General features: G+C 42.5%; 1 protein-coding gene across 2 annotated transcripts in view; it reads right to left on the reverse strand.

The window, feature by feature from the left end:
* The window catches only part of znf385b (zinc finger protein 385B), a 342,637-nt gene that overhangs the window by 270,248 nt on the left and 51,438 nt on the right, over window positions 1-20,951 (reverse strand). The window contains exon 1 of one of the 2 annotated variants that reach the window (XM_078404020.1): window positions 14,130-14,145. The exons of the other annotated variant lie outside the window; for it this stretch is intronic. The gene's annotated coding sequence lies outside the window, so the exon portion shown is untranslated. Of the gene's footprint in view, window positions 1-14,129; window positions 14,146-20,951 lie in introns of those variants that run through there. 2 annotated transcript variants of the gene reach the window in all.

A 20,951-nucleotide genomic window follows, 5' to 3' on the forward strand; every position in this document is an offset into this window, starting at 1 on the left:
ATTGAGGTAAGTAGCAAATAGTCAAACACAGACATGAAGTGAGTTTCATGGATAGCTGAGATGCTTTGAGGGAGTGGGCAGTGTGTACTTTGGGTGGAGTTATAGCCTACTCCTGTAGATGAGGTGTTTATGCAGTTAGCCCACATGCTAAATGCAGACCAGCCCAAGCTTACTAGATCACTTGCTGTTGACAGTAGATGCCTGGTTATTTAAAGTCATGAGTTAGGCCTTCCCTTCTGGAGATTGCAAGTATTCCAATGTCGCAATATGAACTGATATTGGTCATCTTGTCCAAATGTTGTCAACATCATCCACTAGGCAAGCAGATATTCTTTGATAGCGGAATCGTGGGTGTTGCTGAACTCGAACCATGAGCAGCCTCTTAAAATGGTGAAAATGTTGTTGATAAGGCAGCATGAGACAACAGTTGGACTGAAGTCAGTTCTTCGAGGCGTTGGTGCTATCTCATGAGGCTGTGATTGTTGGTCAGCTATGGGTCTCAAACCTGATACCAGTGGGGTGATAAAACAGATTTTACTCAGCTGGCTCAGAAAAAGGAACATTCTTCAATTTTATTAAATTCCCCATTTTAGGTAACTACAAAATCCTCCCCCCTTCCTTCTTCCTGAAACCCCCGGGGGCTTCAACATGTGCTCTTGGCGTACCCAGACCATAAATGCAACAGATTCAAGACATCACCTGTCTCAAAGTCAACTGGGAACATGCAATAAATTTAGTTGAAGACCCAGGATCAAAGGATATATCATTTTTTTCAACAACAAAGAAAAATGAAGCTGCAAAGGTGGCTGACCAAAAATAAAGATTTTGTTGATGACAAGGGCACCGTGACATTTCACAGAATGATGACAGCAGAAGTATTGTGATGAATGCATAGCTGAAAGCAAGCTTCTGTATCTTGTGCCAACAACATTATGCACTGCTAGAACATATTATCCTGAGTCTTATCTAATCCGATGATAATTACAATGTTGATTTTATTTTAGCTTGAGCTTGACCTTCAAGCCTATTATCTTTCTCTTACACCAGTGTAAAGGGACGATCTGCAATATTTACATTATCTTTAACATAATACCGATACAGCACATACACTGCAAGTGAAATTCTGGTGGGAATGGGGGCAGGAGACGGAAGCAACGTTGTTGGAGGATGACAAATGACATGTAGAATAAAAGTAGAACAGATTTCTAGAGCAATTGTTTCTTCTCCAGCTTCTGTCAGATTGTGCAACAAAATTGATTTCTTGCCAGAGGATTTTTTTTAATGTTTTATCAAAACGCCTCAGCAGGATAGCATCTTCTTTCACCATGGGCAGAAAAGCCAAGGACATCCTGGTCACGGGAGATGGCAACAGGACAGTAAGCAAGTAAGGAAACAATTGCCAATGTTATTTCAGTCTTTATTACAAAATAATGTGTGCATTAAAGTGAATGTCTGACTGCAATTATACAGTCCGTGCAATGGGAGAGTCCGCAAGAGTATGGAACAAAGAGTTCAAGTGAGAGTGGAGTAGAGGTTTAAAGTGACTGAGAGGTCAGGATTATCCTATATTGCATCAAGGTGCTCCATGAAGTTCATCCTCTCTGCATCTAATTTCTCCAATGTGGATGAATGGAATGCACTAAATTCTAAGGAGCAGAATTGTTTGAGTAACTAAGTAGTGGGAAGGTATGAGGTAAAGGAAAATATGTTACACCTGCTGAGGTTGAGTGGGATTGAGACTGAGATGGGGAAGGTTTGTTGGGGAAGGAGGAGCAGACCAGGGAGTTGTGAAGGGAATGGTTCCTTCAGAATGATGAATGCAAAGGGGAGAACAAAAAGATGTGCCTGGTGATGGGAAACTGTGAAGATCTTTTACAGTGTGAGGGGTAGTCAGGTGGAAAGTCCGGGAATTTTCCATTCGTACTCTTCTTGGGAGCAGAGATGGTGAGAAGCTAGTTCAGATTACATCTGATGCCAATTTCTTATCTCTTCTTACTTTTACATGATCCATCTCTGATTCCCTTCCCTTCCCTTTCAGGATGAACCATGTGAAAGCAAAAGCAGTGTGGAAATTCAATTCTCAGTTTCCTAGTCTCTATCGGAGGTGCTTTGTTTGTGACATTTTGCACACATGCCACCGAGGTGCCTTCCTTCACTGCGATTCCCCTTTCCCATTGTTGACGGAGCCATCAACCATGTCCCATCTATTTCCTATACCTCTGTTCTAATTTCATGAGAGTATGTTGTGGTCGGATGAATGACTGTTGCCTGGTCCTTTTAAGGGGAGGAGGTGAGCTGCCATTTTCACAGATGAAGTTAGCATTTATGACATTATTAGGTAAAACAAGGGCAAAACATGGGCAGCAATGTTAAGGCGTAGCATTAGAGCTACTGCCTTACAGCGCCAGAGATCTGGGTTCAATCCTGATTACGGGCGCTTGCCTGTACGGAGTTTGTGCACTCTCCCTGTGATCTCTGTAGGTTTTCTCCAAGATCTTCAGTTTCCTCTCACACTCCAAAGACGTACAGGTCTGTAGGTTAATTGGCTTGGTATAAAATGTAAAATAATGTGCGTAGGGTAGTGTTACTGTGCGGGGATCGCTGGTTGATGCGGACTCAGTGGGCTGAAGGACCTGTTTCCTGCTCTATCTCTAAACTAAACTAAACTTTTTGTTTGCCAGTGTATCTCCAATTAGGGGTCACTACTGAAACATCTATTGGTGCATTTCCTTGGCGGGGATTCTTTATCAGAAAATAACGGTGATGTTTCTGGAATATGCATTCTTTCTAAGAAGTACCAGGCATATTTCTTTGTGGCCAGATCATAGCAAGAACATACAATCAGTGACGACACTTTAAAGCAAAAAACTATCAGATGGTACGAAAAGTTTGAAGTTAAATTACTCCGGCAAAGTCAGAGAACATGTTATCTTAAAGGGAACAGACAATAATCCTATTCTGCTTCAATATTTTCAAACTCTACAGTACACCCAGAAGCACATTTCAAACTTAATTACTTCAGTTGAGGATGGTGATCACCTGGAACAGGGCCCAGGGTGCCATATGGCTCCACTGTCGGCTATCACAGAGTCATAGAGTGATACAGTGTGGAAACAGGCCCTTCGGCCCAACTTGCCCACACTGGCCAACATGTCCCAGCTACACTAGTCCCACCAGCCTGCGCTGGGTCCATATCCCTTCAAACTTGTCCTATCCATGTACCCGTCTAACTGTTTCTTGAACGTTAGGATAGCCCTAGCCTCAACTATCTCATCTGGCAGTTTATTCCATACACCCACCACCCTTTGTGTGAAAAAGTTACCCCTCAGATTCCTATTAAATATTTTTCCCATCACCTTGAACCTATGTCCTCTAGTCCTTGATTCCCCTATTCTAGGCAAGAGAGTATGTGCATCTACCCGATCTATTCCTCTCATGGTCTATAAGATCACCCTTCATTCTCCTGCGCTCCAGGAATAGAGACCCAGCCTACTCAACCTTTCCCTATAGCTCAGACCCTCTAGTCCTGGCAACATCCTCGTAAATCTTCTCTGAACCCTTTCAAGCTTGACAATATCTTTTCTATAACATGGTGTCCAGAACTGAACACAATACTCGAAAGGTGGTCTTATACAACTGCAACATGACCTCCCAACTTCTATACTCAACACTCTGACTGATGAAGGCCAATGTGCCAAAAGCCGTTTTGACCACCTTATCTACCTGCGACTCGAATTTCAAGGAACCATGCATCAATAAAATTAAATCCATAAACCATCCAGCGTTTCTTCAACAGCACCAACCAAATCCACAGGCGCCACTGCTTGATAAGGACAAGGGCAGCATGTACATGAAAATGCCTCCACCACCTCTAAATTCATCCACAAGTCACACAGCAACCGGCTCTGGAAACATAATTCCCATCCTTTGCGGGGCTTGGATCAGATTCCTGTAACTCCTAACTTGGGATCTCAGGGCTTTATCTCTTTATCTCAGGTACTTGAGTAGCTCAGGAAGGCTGTTTAAAACATGTCTTGCTGTTTAAGGCATTTAGGAAACAAATGGAAGAAATACTGTCTGTGACGTAGCACTAAGAACCCATGAACAACTCAAAGAAAGAAATATCCAGGAATTCTGCGCTCCTGCAATCCAGGCTGCAGTTGCATTCCAATCTCTTCAATGCATGCGTGCATGCATCTTAAAATTGATGCAGTTACACCTTGCTCTTTTTTTAAAAGAGTCTCCTTAAAACTATGTCAGTCCTCTATACTACGATCCAACATGGTTTGTTAACAAATTTTCTTTGATGGATCTCCTGCGAAGTGGCTATGGATAATTTATTACATTAAACGCACCGAATAAACAAAAGCTGCTGTTGATGTTGTAATTTGCACCATTATCAGTAGCAATTATCATTTTGAATTAATAGGGTTATTGCTCATGTTATTGCTGTAGTTCTTGATGAGATTTAAAGTATTCCATCACAGAGCAAAACATTCATAATTTACAATTACTTACTATTTACAGTAAGTAATCAGGAGGAATGGGCAGTATGTAAGGAACCAAAGTTTGCCAATGGCATGAGAGAAAGTGGAAGGGCATGTTAAATGAGAATATCGTGCCTTTGCAGGGAATATAGATAGACCAAGCTCACTAAATCTTGGGAAATGGGAGTTTATTATAGGAAAGTGTAAAATCAAAGCCAGATGATTATCTGAATGAAAAAACAGCAAATGAGTGAAGTACAGAAGGCTCATGTTGAACATGAACCACAAAATTCACCAGGAAGGTGCAACAAGCAGTGAAAGTGACAAATGGCAGATTGACCTCTATTGTAAAGGGATTAGAGTTTAAAAACAGAGAAGGTTTTGCTGCAATTGTACATTGGATTGGTGAGACCTCAACCTGTGTACTCTGCACAGTCTTAGTCCTCTTACATAAGAAAGGATAGAGCAGCACTGGAGGCAATCCAAAAGGAGATTCACCAGGCTAATCCTTAGATTAAGAGGACTATACAATCAAGAGGAGCTAAACTGGGTCTGTATTTTTCAGACTTCAAATAGTCTGACTGAAACATAGAAGATTCGAAGGGGGCATCACAGGGTGGATGTCAAGATGTTTTAATAACGGAAGCGTCTCGAACGGAATGTAGTTAGAGACAAGAGACTTTTAAAATCAAGGTACACAAAATTTATCTTAGCAGAGAGTAGTATATCGCTAGAATTCTCTACCCCAGAGAGTTGTGGATGCAGTATCATAATAATAATAATAATAATGCATTTTATTTATATAGCGCTTTTCTTATACTCAAAGACGCTTTACAGAGATTTTGAGAACATAGGGAAATGAATAAATAGATAAATAAGTAAATAAATAAATGAACAGAGAAAGGAGACAGAAGGTGAGGTGACCTTCAGTGGTTGAAGGCAGTACTGAACAGGTGAGACTTCAGCGATGTTTTGAATGTGGTGAGTGTGGAGGAGTCTCTAACGGTTTGGGGTAGTGAGTTCCATAGGGTGGGAGCAGCGATGGAGAAAGCCCTGTCCCCCCAGGATCTGAGTTTGGTCCGGATGTGGGGGGATAGGAGATTGGCAGCGGCAGAGCGGAGGGTGCAGGTGGGAGTGTGCCTGTGGAGGAGGTCGGTCAGGTAGGATGGGGCCAGGTTATGGAGGGCTTTGTAGGTTATGAGGAGGATTTTGTACTGGATTCTCTGGGGGATGGGGAGCCAGTGGAGTTTATAAAGTACGGGGGTGATATGGTCACGGATCGAGGTGTGTGTGAGTAGACGGGCAGCGGAGTTTTGAATGTATTGAAGTTTATTGATGATTTTTGAGGGTGCGCCATAGAGGAGGCTGTTGCAGTAGTCCAGACGGGAGGTGATGAAGGCGTGGATGAGGGTTTCTGCAGCTGTGGAGGAGAGGGATGGACGGAGACGGGCAATGTTTTTGAGGTGGAAGAAGGCTGTCTTTGTGATGTGTTTGATGTGTTTGTCGAAGGAGAGGGTTTGATCAAGGATGATTCCAAGATTCCGGATGTGAGGTGAGGTGGATACTGGGAGACCATCAATGTTGAGGATGAAGTTTTGGGTGGATTTGGTGAGCTTTTTTGGACCAATGATGATGATTTCAGATTTGTTGCAATTGAGTTTGAGGAAGTTTGATTGAAGCCAAGATTTTATTTCAGTGATGCAGTTTGTCAGTGTAGAGTGTGTGGTGGGGGAAATTGACTTGGTGGAGATGAGGAGCTGGATATCATCGGCGAAGCAGTGGAAGTTGAGACCATGACGGCGGATTAATTGACCAAGGGGGAACAGGTAGAGGATGAAGAGGAGGGGGCCAAGGACTGAGCCTTGGGGAACACCTTGGGGGAGGGGAGCGGTGGGGGATTTACAGTTGTTAATGGAGATGAACTGGTGTCTGTCAGAGAGGTAAGATTTGAACCAGGATAGGGCTTTTCCGGTGATGTTAAGGGAGGTTTCAAGTCGGGTGAGGAGAATGGAGTGATTTATGGTGTCAAAGGCGGCGCTGAGGTCAAGTAGGATGAGGATGTTGAGGTTGCCAGCGTCGGAGGAGAGGAGAATGTCGTTTGTGATTTTGAGGAGCGCAGTTTCAGTATAGTGGTTTGAGCGGAATCCGGATTGGAAAGTTTCATACAGGTTATTGGTAGAGAGGTGGTATTTGAGTTTAATCATGATTAAGTATTTAAAGTGGAAGTAGATAAAGATTTTGAAAGATTGGAGAATTGGAGGCTTTATGGGATTCTGGTCCAGAGGAGTTGAAATCTGGAACAGAATCAGCCATGAATTAAATGGTGAGGCAGGATTGAGAAGCCAAGTGGTTTACTCCTAGTGCTATTGTCCTATAGCCTAAAAGCATATTGGAATTGTTGACCACAGCCAAAAAAGATTATATAGAAAACTTGACTGATTATTGCAATCATGCTTCCGCCATATTGAAAGGAGGGATCAGAAACATACCAGAATGGATTGTTAGACAGCATAGCGTGAGATGCTTTATCTCTGAGATCTACATTCAATCTCAGGGGAGACTAATGGAATGATTTCCTCATTAGGCTATAGACGGTCCACTTGAAATGACCTTCGACCATTTCCAACTAAAATCATGAGATGGCTCTCGTTCACAGCATCCTAAATGGCACAATCAAGGGAGACCATAGAATGGCCTCCTAAAAGTGGTGCCCAAGTAGATAGAGTGGTAAAGAAGGCATATGGTATGCTAACTTTCATTGGTCAGAGCATTGAGTATAAGAGTCAAGAAGTGACGACGCAGCTTTACTTTGATTAGATGACATTTGGAATATTGGAGCAGTTCTAGTTGCCCCATTACAGGAAGGATGTGAGGCTTTGGAAAGCTTGCAGAGAAGGGTTACCAGACTGATGACTGGATAAAGGGGTATTATGTATAGGGAAAGATTGAACAGACCTACTCTTTTCTCTGGAGCACTAGAGTTTACCTGATAGAAGAATAAAAAATTGAGGGAGACCTGAGAGAAGTAAATACATTTCTGAGAGCCAGAGATAAGGTAGACATTGAGAATATTCTTCCGCGGATGGAAATATCAAAAATAGAGAGCATAGCTTTAAGGTGAAAGGGGCAAGGTTTAGAAATGTGCAGGGCAAGTTTTTTTTACACAGAGGTTGACAAGTGCCTGGGTCGCGCTGCTGAGGGTGATGGTGGACGCAGATATGATAGTGGCCTTCAAGAGACTTTTGGATAGGCACATGGATATGCAGAGAATGGGGAGATATGCATTATACGCAGGCAGATAAGAGCTGATCTAGGCATCGTGTTCGGCAGACATTGTGGGGAGAAGGGCCTCTTCCTGTGTGGCACTCCATGTTCTATGAAAATGGAATGTTGTCGGCAGGAAAGAGTGGGGCTGTTTTCCTGAAGTTCACACTGAAGAGAGGGCTGGTGGAGCTAAATGCAATCTATCTTTTAGTCCCAACCACTGGCAAGCAGTGCCTTGAAAATACTAAGATTCTCACAAAAATGGGACAATTTATGAAGCTGAGTCCAGATTAATTTTATTATGTCCCAATAGCGCCTATAACTGGTCAACAAAAAACAAGTACCTTTAAATAAAAAACTTATCCCCCTTGCTTCATCATATTTCCTCTCATGAGTTACAGCAAGTACAGGATGGAAAATGCTCTACTCCTGCAAGGTAGCGAGTATAAAACAAAGCCAGGAACGACATCTGTGAAGTGTTGCACACAATGTCTAGACAAGAACATGTAAATTGGAAAGGAAATGTAGTGGAATCAGGAACAGTGACTGAAATAAAGAGGATGGTTTCAGCAGGGGAAAAACAGAGGACACAAGGTAAAAAAAAGTCTAATTTTTTTAAATGACGAGACCCATTGAACCCTGACAGAGTGACACTCCACATGTACTACTTACTACTTACACCTGGGTGCCACTGAGACTGAGTAATAAATAGCACACCTTGAAAGTGTCCTCACACTTGGAAATAATAATTTAACTCAATGCGGCCAGTTTACTTCCTTGTTTACTCCAAATAGGTAAAGCTTCATATGGGCTTGAATAACTTATTGGTGAAGTCTTAAAGGCATCTGAGGGGCAACTTTTTCACACAGCAGAAGGTGGGTACATGGAGTGAACTGCCAGAGGAAGCTGTAAAGGTGGGTACAAGTGCAACATTTAACAGATATTTGGATTAGCACGTGGATTGGAAAGGTTTAGAGGGATGTGAGTGGAATGAAGGCAAATGGGACTAACTCAGATAAACATCTTGGTCGGCATGGACAGGTTGGGTGGAAGAGCCTGTTTATGCATCGTATAACTTCATGACTCTTCACAAATGTGGGCTGTGGAGTCTGTCCCGGAGGGAAAGAAAGGTAAAGTGACAAAACAAACAATTTGAAGCAGCATGAAAATACAGACTATGATATCTCATCCACAAAACAAGTTGTTCTCCCTTATACAGGTTGAACACAGATTTTCCAAACCCGAAGAAAGTTCTCTCCCCAGGTGTCACAAGTGATGTGTTGTCGTTTCATTATCAAGTGACCTCTGTTGGTCCAAAGAAACAGATAATCCAGAAAGGCTCTGGAACCGAGGGTGCTGGAAAATCGGTGTTCAAACTGTACTTCAAGAGGCATTTTCTTGATAGACAAAGGTTCAACAAATGATCTGATATGATGCATTCTAATCATTTTCATACTTGCATCATGAAAGGCATGATCTTCTTTGATTTCAAAATGCTGTCTCCTCTTTGGGATAACCTTTAGAAGGGAACAAGATCAAATTTTAATGATGTACATAAACCTAATCTGAATTGAAATTGAGAATGATGCTGATGAGATTTCCTAGTTTGAGAATTTTAATAGTTAATAATATAATCATTGTGAGGTACTGTTGGTTCAGCTGCGTTAATTAATTAAATACAAGGCCACGGACAGATTAAATGAATCAAAAATCCCAAATTTGGTCATGATGTCCAAAACACTGCATTTAATTGAAAATTCAGAACTCGAATCTTTGGATTCTAAGAATGCTTCACCTGTCCCTGTCATACCACGGCCAAATAGACTGACCCTAAGGGCTCCAATTTACCAGTTTAATGCAATCACTACCAATAGAACAGTACACCACAGGAACAGGGCCTTCAGCCCACAATGTCCGTGCCAAACACAATGCCAAGGTGAATTAATCTCCTCTGCCTGCGCATGATCCATATCTCTCTATTTCCTCCATATGCCCATCTAAAAGCCTCTTAAATGTACGCTTTCATCACCACCACTGACAACGCATTCCAGGCACTCACCCCTATTCTGTGTAAAAATCTTTCTCCGCATATCTCCTTTAAGCTTTGCCCCTCTCACCCTAAAGCTATGCTTTCTCATGCTTGACATTTCTATCGTGTAATACAGGTTCCTGCTAGATACCCTATCTATGCCTTTCATCATTTTATTTACTTCTATGAGGTCTCTCAACATCTGACATTCCAGAGAAAACAATCCAAGATTGTCCAACCTTTCTTATAGGTAATACCAAAATAGCAAGGAGGGGAAAAATAATCTTGATATTTATACCTGAATTCCCAATTTAAGATAGATTGTAAATTTGAAAAATTAACCTCGCCCTTTGAGGATAATATATTTTCTTTCCATCTTGACTGTCAAAATCACATAGTGCATCAATTAATGTTGAAATTAAATCAAAATACGGGCTGGTGACAGAAGGAAACAATTGGCATTTTTTTCTGCAAGTTTTTCATGGATTCGACATTTAGCTTAATTTGTAAATGCAGCAGCCATTTGCACACAGCAAGGTGGAAAAAGAAACAGTGTAATAATAATAATAAAAACAGATATTTTAACTGGCTATGACAATTCTCCTCCGAGAAAGAGCAGGCTGGGCATCAATTTAACATCTTGTTTGAAACATTTAAACCCCTGGTGCTCGCTCAATGGATTATGTGCTCATGTCTTGGAACACACAATCTCTCAGAAATGAGAGAGCAATCATCCGCTCTTGCTCCCCCTCTCCCCATTCGTAACAAGGATAGAGTCCCCCTTGTCCTCACCTTCCACCCCATCAGCCAGCATATACAACAAATTATCCTCCAACATTTCCGTCACCTACAACGGGATCCCACTACTGGCCACATCTTCCCATCCCCTCCCCTTTCTGCTTTCTGCAGAGACCTTTCCCTCCGTAACTCCCTGGTCCACTCGTCCCTTCCTATCCAAACCACCCCCTCCCCAGGTACTTTCCCCTGCATCCCCAGGAGATGCAACACCTGTCCCTTGACCTCCCCCCTCGACTCCATCCAAGGACCCAAACAGTCTTTCCAGGTGAGGCAGAGGTTCACCTGCACCTCCTCCAACCTCATCTATTGTATCCACTGTTCCAGATATCAACTTCGCTACATCGGCGAGACCAAACGCAGGCTCGGCAATCGTTTCGCTCAACACCATCGCTCAGTCCGCCTTAACCAACGATCTCCCGGTGGTTCAGCACTTCAACTCCCCCTCCCACTCCGACCTTTCTGTCATGGGCCTCCTCCATTGTCATAGTGAGGCCCACCGCAAATTGGAGGAACAACATCTCATATTTCGCTTGGGCAGCTTACAACCCGGCGGTATGAACATTGATTTCTCTAACTTTAGATAGCTCCTCTGTCCCTCTCTTTCCCCTCCCCTTCCCAGTTCTCCCACTGTCTTCCTATCTCCAACTACATCCTTTCTTTGTCCCGCCCCCTCCACTGACATCAGTCTGAAGAAGGGTCTCAACCCGAAACATCACCCATTCATTCTCTCCCGAGATGCTGCCTGACCCGCTGAGTTACTCCAGCATTTTGTGATACCTTCGAGCAATCATTGAACTTCAGTTGACAGTATCATAATCGTAATTTATTAGCCAAGTATGTTTTGCAACATATTCATAATTTTATAGGAATTTGATTTGCCATACAGTCATAACAAAAAAGCAACAGGACCCACAACGGCATAAAAATTGACATAAACATCCACCATGGCGGCTCCTCCACATTCCCCACTGTGATGGAAGGCAATAAAGTCTTATCTTCTTTCCTCCTTTCCTCCCGCAGTCAGGGGAATCGAACCATCCTCAGCCGGGAATCGAGCTCCCGCATCTGGGCGGTCTAAGCTCCCGCATCGGAAACTCGAAAACTCCTGCGGCTTGGAGTACCCGAAATCGGTCCCTAACCAGGAGCAGCGTGCTCCACCATGTTAAAGTCTGCAGCTCCCGCAGGTTGGAACATCAACGGCCGACCCCTGGCAAAGGGATCGCCCACTCCGAGATGTTAGAAACCCGTAGGATCCATGGTTTTGGAGCTCTATAAGTCCCTGACAAGAGGCCACCAGCTCCACGATGTTAGGCCGCAGTGCGGACGGAGATACGACACGGAAAAAGTTGCATCTCCATCGAGGTAAGAGATTTTTTTTAATTCCCCCACCCCCCCCCCCCCAATAATACAAAACTACAGATAAACTAAAACATACATTTTACAACAAACTAAAAACACAAAGAAGGAAAAGACGAAGACAGACCGTTGGCGAGGCAGCCATCGTGCGGCGCCCCACTATGGCTCTTTATTCACTTTTTCTCATGCGCCTCAAGGGTTTTCTACTTTGATAAATGAAAGATGTTGTTTAAATGCAGATTAAACTCATAATGAATGAATGCTTCTTCTTCCATAAAAATGAACCTTGTACTTTTGACAATTTCTAAATTGGAAAATAAAAAATAAAAATGCTTAGCAGACCAGAGACTATTCAAGACACAATTCGTCATTGAGAATACGGATTGCTGAGTCCACCTTCCGTGACATTGCCAATGTATTACAAGCAGCCTGTGCTACAGAGAGAACTTGACAAGCAGATTGAACACACTGAGTGGAATAATGCATTTAAAGTAGGAACTCTGCAGGGAAATGGAGGACAAGGACAGCCCATTGTAACATTTAATTTTGTCCTTTCGCCCCAGGTCGGTCAAAGTATAATACTTTAGACTTTAAAGATACAGCATGGAAACAGGCCCTACAGCCCAACGAGTTTGCACTGACCAGCAATCACCCTGTATACTACCACTATTCTACACCAGGAATAATCTACAATTTACATAAGCCAATTAACCTCCAAACCATCGCATCTTTGGAATGTGGGAGGACACCGGAGCACCCGGAGAAAACCCACATGGTCGCAGGGAGAACATACAAACTGCATATAGACAGCACCCATCGTCAGGATCAAATCTGGGTCTCTAATGCTGCAATGCAGAAACTGTAGCGCTGTACCACTGTGCTGCCCTACTGTAGTGTAAGGGTTAAACTGACAATTTCCGCTAAAATGTGAAATGGAGCTATCAGCTAAGTTAGCAGCCCTACATTCCATAGCCTCTTGAAAAAAGTTTCCTGACGCGTCATCTCCTCGCACCTGTGATCATTGCCTGGGAACACAGCCTTTCCAGGCCATTCCATTGGAAAGCGTAACGATGGCAAACACAACACAACAGCAATAGTTGGGTAGACCACCTTTGTCCCCTGTCACTAGAAGCACAGAAACATTGCAGACAAGCGGGGCTTATGATTGGCTCGGGGTGGGGGCAGTGGTGCGCGTTCTGCTCTGATAAGAAATGCCATAAAGGATGGTGTTGGGGGCCCTTTCGGTGAGGGAACCTCACCGTGTCACGACCGGTGCCAGTTGATCAACGAAACATCCTGTGGCGTGTCCTGATGAGTTTGCGAGTGTGTACGGGTTAACGTGAGTGTATGTAGAAACATCCTGCGGCATGCTCTGCTGTGTACTCGGGGTTTGCGAGTGCGTTCGGGGATTTTCAAGGATACGTGAGTGTATTTAGTATTGTAATAAATTACTGAGTGAATCAAAACTGTTATCTGAATCCAGTAATTTATCGAACACAACACCTACCATTTCCATTTGTTACCCAGAACAGATGAGCCTCTCAGAAAAATTATTCCCTTAGTTCCTTCACCAAAATTAAATATGTCATAAAGCTTGATTTCAAAAACCATTTATGCACTTTAAAACATACATAAAGTGCAACCATTTAAAGTTGGGTGAATTTTCATTGCACAACATTTAAGGTTGCTTTAGTAAATGCCTAGTGAAGTCGACCCCCGCATTACGGCTGTTCAAGTAATGGAAATTCACCCTTACAAATTCACAAATTACTACCCAAAAACATGATATGTAATAAAATTCACTGTCATGGAATTTACATGAAGAAAGGTAATTAGTTAACATAAATTCTATTATTTTCCAACTCGCATTTCTTGACGCATGTACAAATGCTGGGTCTGCAATGTGGAAAAGTATATGGACTATTCTAGAAATATACCCTCTCTGCAATGCATGGATTGCCAGTACTTACATCTCCCCTATGTTAAGAATTCAGTAAAATCTGAAGGGCTGGCTTTATTGCACCCGTACCAAAGCCTAGAATTATAATTCCAAATCAGATGTTATTTTCAATTGATACTTAAAGCTTCCTTTAAAGAAATTCATTTATAGTGAAATTCATTTAAACATTCAGCCTGACATACAAAAATTGGAGAAGCTGGATCAAAAAACTTCCATTATCATATGAGCAGCTTACCAGCAGAGAGCAAGGACTGCCATTATCTGCATCTGTCAAAGTATCCAAATTAATCAACCAATTAACTTTAGAGTGGGCAATCAAAGAAATGGGACAAAAAAATAACGAATTTCAAGATCATTAATTGTTTCATCTTGATTTTCTCTGACTTAAAGCGATAAAATTAATACTTTTGTTCAAAAAACAACTAAACATTAAAATCACAACCTTCTACTGTGCCCTCCATAATGTTTGGGACAAGGACCAATCATTTATTTATTTGCCTCTGTACTCCACAATTTGAGATTTGTAATAGAACAAATCACATGTGGTTAAAGTGCACATTGTCAGATTTTAATAAAGGCCATTTTTATACATTTTAGTTTCACCATGTAGAAATTATAGCTGTGTTTATACATAGTCCCCCCCCCCATTTCAGGGCACCATGATGTTTGGGACACAGCAATGTCATGTAAATGAAAGTAGTCATGTTTAGTATTTTGTTGCATATCCTTTGCATGCAATGACAGCTTGAAGTCTGCGATTCATGGACATCACCAGTTGCTGGGTGTCTTCTCTGGTGATGCTCTGCCAGGCCTGTATTGCAGCCATCTTTAGCTTATGCTTGTTTTGGGGGCTAGACCCCTTCAGTTTCTCTTCAGCATATAAAAAGCATGCTCAATTGGATTCAGATCGGGTGATTGACTTGGCCACTCAAGAATTAACTATTTTTTAGCTTTGAAAAACTCCTTTGTTGCTCGAGCAATAGGTTTGGAATCATTGTCTTGCTGTAGAATGAACCGCCGGCCAATGAGTTTTGAGGCATTTGTTTGAACTTGAGCAGATAGGATGTGTTTTACACTTCGGAATTCATTGTGCTACTACCATCAGCAGTTGTATCATCAATGAAGATAAGTGAGCCAGTACCTTCAGCAGCCATACATGCCCAGACCATAACACCCCCACCACCGTGTTTCACAGATGAGGTGGTATGCTTTGGATCTTGGGCAGTTCCTTCTCTCCTCCATACTTTGCTCTTGCCATCATTCTGATATAAATTAATCCACAAGACCTTTTTCCAGAGCTGTGGTTGCTCTTTTAAGTACTTCATGGCAAACTGGAACCTGGCCACCCTATTTTTGCGGCTAACCAGTGGTTTGCATCTTGCAGTGTGTCCTCTGTATTTCTGTTCATGAAGTCTTCTGCGGACAGTGGTCATTGACAAATCCACACCTGACTCCTGAATAGTGTTTTTGATCTTTCGGACAGGTGTTTGGGGATTTTTCTTTATGACAGAGAGAATTCTTCTGTCATCAGCTGTGGAGGTCTTCCTTGGCCTGCCAGTCCTTTTGCGATTAGGAAGCTCACCAGTGCTCTCTTTCTTCTTAATGATGTTCTAAACAGTTGATTTTGGTAAGCCTAAGGTTTGGCTGATGTCTCTAACAGTTTTATTCTTGTTTCTCAGTCTCATAATGGCTTCTTTGACTTTCATTGGCACAACTTTGGTCCTCGTGTTGATAAGCAGCAAAGTTTCCAAAGGTGATGGAAAGACTGGAGGAAAGACTGGGTGCTGAGAGCTCTCTTATACCTGCATTAAGGAGGCAATTAAACACACCTGAACAATTACAAACACCCGTGAAGCCATGTGTCCCAAATATTATTGTGCCCTGAAATGGGGGGACTATGTATAAACACAGCTGTAATTTCTACATGGTGAAATCAAAATGTATAAAAATGGCCTTTATGCATATCTGACAATGTGCACTTTAACCACGTGTGATTTTTTTCTATTACAGATCTCAAATTGTGGGAGTACAGAGGCAAATAAATAAATGATGGGTCTTTGTCCCAAACATTATGGAGGGCACTGTATATACCTAACATGTAGCTGATAACCATTGTGGGAAAAATGACATTATAACATGTTAAGCAGTAACAACATTTGTTTCTGAGCTTGCCATGAAAGAAATATATAAAATTATGAGAGGCTTACAGTCAGAACCTTTCCCCCAGGATTGAAAAATCAAATGCTGGAGGGCATAGCTTTAAGGTAACAGGGGCAAAGTTTAAAGGGGATGGTGAGTGCCTGGAATGCATTGCTGGGAATGGTGGTTCAAGGAAATGCAATAGTGGCATTTAAGAAACTTTTGAGTGGGCATATGGATACACAAAGAATAGAGGGATACAAATTACATGCTGGCTGGTAAGATTTGGTCTTGGCATCATGTTTGGCACATACATTGTGGGTCAACGGGCCTGCTCTGCTGCCATACTGCTTTATGTTATACGCTCGAGCTATTCTTGGAAATATTACTGGAATAATCTGGAGCATACCCCCAAAATAATAACATGTGGTCAAGTACTCCGCTGCACTATCTATATACTAAAACTCTTGTTTGTTTGTTTGTTCCTGAACTACAGCCAAAACGGTACACGATAGCGAGACAATTTTAGGCCCAACTGACTCACCGTCGTCTCTTTGGTGCTAATGGAAGAAGTTTCATTGAAATCGGCGTTATATTTTAAAAGTTATTCACATTTGAAAGTTTAAATCTATCTCCGAGGGAGGGAGGGGGAGGGAGGGAGAATAAGGGGAGTTGAGGGGGGGGAGGGGAAGGGGGAGGGGACGGGAGGGGGATGACACTGCACCGATGCAGGAGAGGTTTGGGCCCAATAGGTCCACTTGGTCTCGTACATTATATATGGCTACAGATTCTGGCAACTTCCATCTGATAAGGTTGAATTGGGAGTATGCCATGACCCAAGTTGTGGGACTACAACCTCATGGTTAATCAATTAGTGGGCCATCACTGACCACAAGACATTTTCATCCAGCCATACCAAGTGCACCTTTATAAAAGCCGAGTTTCCACTGGACCATTTCAGCACCGAGACACAATGAAACAGAAATGATCGTGGACATTGGTAATTCATGATGACAACTCTGATTGGGGGTGTTAAATTTAAAATGAGTGTGGAAAATAACAGGAGTGCAGGAGCACCTGTCAATGGGATCTGAACAGTATTTGAGGTATTGTCTCATCCGACATAATGGCATTAAGATCTCTTTACTCTTTTACTCAAATCCTCCTACAACGGAGGCCAGAAAGTAATACACCTTCCTTGGTGCACATGATGCCCCTATGTTAACTTTTAATGATTTATGCACAAGGACATACAGGTCCATTTGAATTAAAATACCTTTCCAATTCTCACCATTTTATAAAAACTATCTGCTTTTCAGAATGTTCCACCCAAGAGGATGACCTCAAAACTTTTCCACGGAATATTTAGTCTGCCTTGTCCTTGCCAATCATTTAGTCATCCATGTCCATTGAAGCCTCCCTGCAACTTCAAGTGGAATAATCTGCAATCTTGGGTAACCCTTACTTGGACCTTTCATCCACATCACTGCAACAGATTATGAAGCCTCTGCCTCACCACTGATCTTTGCAGCACTCCATTATCTGAGCCTCACAACATGAAAATGCTTAATTTTTTTCCTGCTTTCTTTCTGTCTCTTCATTCCTTAATTCAAGACAGTATATTACGACCAATCCCCTGTGCTCCCAATCTAATTGTGAGGGAAAATTTGCAGTAATTCTAAGCATTTCCAAATTATATCAATTCATATAACATTGAGGCAGGAGCTGGCCAGATTTGACTGGAAGGAGGCCCTAGCAGGGAAGACGGTGGAACAGCAATGGCAGGTATTCCTGGGAATAATGCAGAAGTTGCAGGATCAATTTATCCCAAAGAGGAGGAAAGATTCTAAGGGGAGTAAGAGGCACCCGTGGCTGACAAGGGAAGTCAAGGACAGCATAAAAATAAAAGAGAAGTATAAAATAGCAAAGAAGAGTGGGAAGCCAGAGGATTGGGACTCTTTTAAAGAGCAACAGAAGATAACTAAAAAGGCAATACGGGGAGAAAAGATGAGGTACGAGGGTATGCTAGGAGGATAGTAAAAGCTTTTTTAGGTATGTGAAGAGGAAAAAATAGTCAAGGCAAATGTGGGTCCCTTGAAGACAGAAGCAGGGGAATTTATTATGGGGAGCAAGGAAATGGCAGACGAGTTGAACCGGTACTTTGGATCTGTCTTCACTAAGGAAGATACAAACAATCTCCCAGATGTTCTAGTGGCCAGAGATGATAGGGTGACGGAGGAACTGAAGGAGATTCACATTGGGCAGGAAATGGTGTTGGGTAGACTGATGGGACTGAAGGCTGATAAATCCCCAGGGCTTGATGGTCTGCATCCCAGGGTACTTAAGGAGATGGCTCTAGAAATCGTGGACGCATTGGTGATCATTTTCCAATGTTCTATAGATTCTGGATCAGTTCCTGTGGATTGGAGGGTAGCTAATGTTATCCCACTTTTTAAGAAAGGAGGGAGAGAGAAAACGGGAAATTATAGACCAGTTGGTCTGACGTTCATGGTGGGGAAGTTGTTGGAGTCAATTATAAAAGACATAATTGCGGAGCATTTGGATAGCAGTAACAGGATCATTCCGAGTCAGCATGGATTTACGAGGGGGAAATCTTGACTAATCTTCTGGAATTTTTTGTGGATGTAACTAGGAAAATTGACAGGGGAGAGCCAGTGGATGTAGTGTACCTTGACTTTCAGAAAGCCTTCAACAAGGTCCCACATAGGAGATTAGTGGGCAAAATTAGAGCACATGGTATTGGGGGTAGGGTACTGACTTGGATAGAAAATTGGTTGGCAGACAGAAAGCAAAGAGTGGGGATAAATGGGTCCCTTTCAGAATGGCAGGCAGTGACCAATGGGGTACCCCAAGGCTCGGTGCTGGGACCGCAGCTATTTACAATATACATTAATGACTTGGATGAAGGGATTAAAAGTACCATTAGCAAATTTGCAGATGATACAAAGCTGGGTGGTAGTGTGAACTGTGAGGAAGATGCTCTGAGGTTGCAGGGTGACTTGGACAGGTTGTGTGAGTGGGAGGATGCATGGCAGATGCAGTTTAATGTGGATAAGTGTGAGGTTATCCACTTTGGTGGTAAGAATAGGAAGGCAGAGTATTATCTGAATGGTGTCAAGTTAGGAAAAGGGGACGTACAACGAGATCTGGGTGTCCTAGTGCATCAGTCACTGAAAGGAAGCATGCAGGTACAGCAGGCAGTGAAGAAAGCCAATGGAATGTTGGCCTTTATGACAAGAGGAGTTGCGTATAGGAACAAAGAGGTCCTTCTGCAGTTGTACAGGGCCCTAGTGAGACCGCACCTGGAGTACTGTGTGCAGTTTTGGTCTCCAAATTTAAGGAAGGATATTCTTGCTATTGAGGGCGTGCAGCGTAGGTTTACTAGGTTAGTTCCCGGAATGGCGGGACTGTCATATGTTGAAAGACTGGAGCTTGTATACACTGGAATTCAGAAGGATGAGAGGGGATCTTATTGAAACATATAAGATTATTAAGGGGTTGGGCATGTTAGAGGCAGGAAACATGTTCCCAATGTTGGGGGAGTCCAGAACCAGGGGCCACAGTTTAAGAATAAGGGGTAGGCCATTTAGAACGGAGATGAGGAAAAACTTTTTCAGTTAGATGGTTTGAGATCTGTGGAATTCTCTGCCTCAGAAGGCAGTGGAGGCCAATTCTCTGAATGCATTCAAGAGAGAGCTAGATAGAGCTCTAAAGGATAGCGGAGTCAGGGGGTATGGGGAGAAGGCAGGAACGGGGTACTGATTGAGAATGATCAGCCATGATCACATTGAATGGTGGTGCTGGCTCGAAGGGCCAAAAGGCCTCCTCCTACACCTATTGTCTATTGTCTATTTGCTCAAACAAAACAATTGCTGGTCTCAGAGAACAGTTTTCTGTTCAGTGTTACATGTTTGGCATGGAGCAGAAAAATTAAAAATTAAAGATATGCTACGAAAATGATTAATTAATTGCTGATATATCTCAGCCTTTTGTCAATAGATATTATCTGAAGGATTGTTTGCAAAAAACTATGTCCCACTTCATACTTCTGAAATATGGTTAGAATAAATATCTACTTCTCCCCCGACAGCAGAAAATCCAACCATCTACTCAATATTGACAATATTTCGTCACGATGTGGGAATTTAATTTGAGGTTCATGAAGAATTAACGGGCCAGACATGATTTGATTGGTGATCAGGAGGCATGAATGTGTTCATCAATCTCTGGAATAAAAAGGATGTATTTGGGTTTCAAATGGGAATAAGTGGCTGGCACTTTGACAGACAACACACAACCAATTACAGATGAGGATAATGGAACAATCGCACTTCTCAGACTGCGTCTGGGCAATTGAGAGGCGCAGTGGAGACCATCAGTGTAATTTACATCACTAAAGTATGTGGGGAAACGTTTATGTTTTGGAGATTTCGAAATCTCCTCTGCCAAATTCATAAAAGTGCAGGTTCTTAACAATAGGCAATTTCAAATAATTTTTCTTTTAAATCATATCATGTAAAGATAACATTGAGGTAATCAAGTCTGAGATTAAAACAGTTTTGACAGCAATAAATAAGCTAGTGACCTCAATGAAGTCGGCCAGCTGGTTTCACGATCTTGATTACCTCGCTACATTCACGTTCAGCTTCGGTGAAGGGAGCAGGTTGTATTTGACCTCACATGTTAAAGTGCTTTGTTGCAGACTGAACTCTTCTGGACACAACTGCAGTGATGGGATCTCTCACTCTCCTACCTACCAAAAGATCACCCATAATTTTGAATCAGATACAAGAAACTGCAGACGCTGGTTTACAATAAAAGACAACAGTCCAGCGTCCCTGGAGAACATAGACACTGAGGTTTTAGGTTGGGGCACTTCTTCAGACGGGAGTTGATT

Source organism: Rhinoraja longicauda, chromosome 8, assembly GCF_053455715.1.
Source record: "Rhinoraja longicauda isolate Sanriku21f chromosome 8, sRhiLon1.1, whole genome shotgun sequence".
Lineage (NCBI taxonomy): Eukaryota > Metazoa > Chordata > Chondrichthyes > Rajiformes > Arhynchobatidae > Rhinoraja > Rhinoraja longicauda.